Genomic DNA, 2641 nt, shown 5'->3' with positions numbered 1-2641 from the left:
AAAAAAAAAAAAACAAAACAAAAAAGAACATGTGCATGTGCATAGAGAGAGGCATTGAAGTATAGTCCCAAAGTGCTGAGGGCTCTCTTCTCAAAGTGTTGGGATTTCAATTGGCATTTACTTTCTTCTTAAAATCTTTACACAGTTACCATGATTTCACAATTAGTATGTAATTTTAATATATGTTATATAAAGACTATATAAAGAAACTATTTTATCATGAAAAAAATAATGCTATTTCAATACAATTCAATAGCCTCACAATAAGTACTTTTACTGATTTATAAAAGCTCTTATGCCCACTGTTTAAAGAAAAATTAAAAGCAGGAAATTATTATATGGGCTCTACATAGTCTCCAGCTTGTAAAATACTCTACAGGCATACCTTGTAGATATTGCAGGTTTAGTTCCAGACGATCATAATAAAGTGAATATTGCAGTAAAGTAAATATCACAATAAAGCAAGTCACATTATTTTTTGGTTTCCCAATGCATACAAAATTTATGTTTACACTATACTATAGCCTAGTACGTGTGTAATACCAGTATGTCTAAAAAGATGTATATCATATACACATTAATTTAAAAATGCTTTATTACTAAAACATGCTAGCCATCATCTGAGCTTTCAGTAAGTCATAACCTTTTTGCTGGTGGAGGGTCTTGCCTTGATGTTGATGGCTGATGACTGATCAGGGTGATGGTTGGTGAAGGCTGGGGTGGTGTGCCAATTTCTGAAATAGGATAACAATAAACTTTGCAGCATCAATTGACTTTTTTTTTTTTTTGAGGGGTGTACATTTTATTGGAAACCTTGAGTACTCTTCAGATGGAACATGATGTCTTCAATCAAGGATCTCATGTGGCCTACAGAGCAAACAAATTTTTTGATTAGGGGCAAAGAGAGGGACAGCATTGAAAATGAGTGCTTAGTGTGTCTAAAGAACCCCCTCACCAATGATCTTCAGTCAGCAGCTATCAGCTTTTGCCATAGTTTCTTCAATGGGTCCCATCATATAGAAGGCCTGTTCTGGGAGATGGTCATATTCACCTGCCAAAATCTGCTAGAATCCTTTGATGGTCTCCTTTATAGGTACCAGCTTCCCCCTATGACATATGAAAACTTCAGCAACCTGGAATGGCTGACCCAAGAAACTCTGTATTTTCCATGCACGGGATACAGTCAACTTGTCTTGCTCAGAAAATTCATTCATACTCAGGATGGCAATGATGTCCTAGAGCAATTTGTAGTCCTGTGGGATCTTTTGAACCCCATGGGCAACATCATAATACACATTTCCAACAACATTGGGATCCATGATTCGAGAAGTGGAATCCAGAGGATCTATAGCTGGATAGATGCCCAACTCAGCAATAGCATGGGACAGCACAGTGGTAGTGGGCAAAGACAGTGGCAAGGCAGGGTCAGCCAAGTCATCAGCAGGCACAAAAATAGCCTGTACAGAGGTAATCCCTTCTTGGTGGTGGCGATTCTTTTCTACATGATACCCATGTCAGTGGCCAGGGTAGACTGACAGCACACAGCAGAAGAAATTCTGCCCAGTAAAGCAGACACCTCAGAACCAGCCTAGGTGAAGCTAAAGGTATTAACAATAAAGAGCACTACGTCGTGACCCTCTTGGTCTCTGAAGTATTCAGCAACAATCAGTCCATTCAGAGCTGCCCAGGTATGAGCACCAAGTGGTTCATTCATTTGACCATGCACCAGTGCCACACTGGAGGTAGCATCTTTTAAATTGATTATACTAGACCCAATCACTTCATGGTGTAAATCATTGCCTTCACAGGTCCTCTCACCAACACTAGCAAATACACAGTGACCACCATGGGCTTTGATGACATTAACTACATGATCAATACCATCTAGCCAACTCCAGCACCACCAAAGAGCCCAGTTTTGCCACCCTTAGCATAGGGAGCCAGAAGACCCACCAACTTGATACCAGTATCCAGAATTTCCTGCTCAACACTCATCTTTCTGAATCAGGAGCCTCATCATGAATAGGTGCAAATTGTTTGCTTTTAATGGGACCTCCCTCATCAACAGGTTCTCCAATGACATTCATGATTCTGCCCAAGGCCTCAGAACCAACAGGGATTTTGACCGGTGCACCAGAATCCAGGACTTTCTGGTCTCTAACTAAGCCTTTGGTGCCATCCGTGGCAATAGTCCTTACTGTGCTCTCACCCAAATGCTGGGCCACCTCCAAAACCAGCCTGATCTCTCTCCCCTGCACTTCCAGTGCATTTAGGAGGAATGGGAAGGAGATGTTTGGGTGGCATAGTCTCTGGCAGGTGGGAGTACTGCCAGGATGGCCCACGGCAAGACCTGGACTTGGAGTAGCAGTGCTAAAGAGCCAAGTCCCCACAAGGCCCTGGAGGCTAAGGTAGCAGCTACAAAACCCAACATGGCAGATCCTGGGTGTGGACTCTACCTTTTCTTTTCACAAAGAGTTTCTCTGTAGCATGTGATGCTGTTTGATAGCATTTTACCCATAGTAGAACTTCTTTCAAAATTAGAGTCAATCCTTTCAAACCCTGCCACTGCTTTATCAACTAATAAGAATTAACCAACTGAGCCACCCAGGCGCCCTTTTTTTTTTTAAAGATTTTATTCAAC

General features: G+C 41.5%; 1 pseudogene; it reads right to left on the bottom strand.

Annotated features, from left to right (window-relative positions):
- Positions 1–968: 968 nt before the first annotated feature.
- On the bottom strand, positions 969–2431 carry LOC102728174 (ATP synthase F(1) complex catalytic subunit beta, mitochondrial pseudogene; annotated as a pseudogene).
- Between the last annotated feature and the right edge of the window lie 210 nt (positions 2432–2641).

This window comes from Leptonychotes weddellii, chromosome 1 (assembly GCF_054177405.1).
Source record: "Leptonychotes weddellii isolate Sample4059 chromosome 1, ASM5417740v2, whole genome shotgun sequence".
In the NCBI taxonomy this organism is placed as follows: Eukaryota; Metazoa; Chordata; class Mammalia; order Carnivora; family Phocidae; genus Leptonychotes; species Leptonychotes weddellii.
Note: the sequence above shows the minus strand (reverse complement) of the source record. Positions and strands in the feature narration are given on the sequence as shown.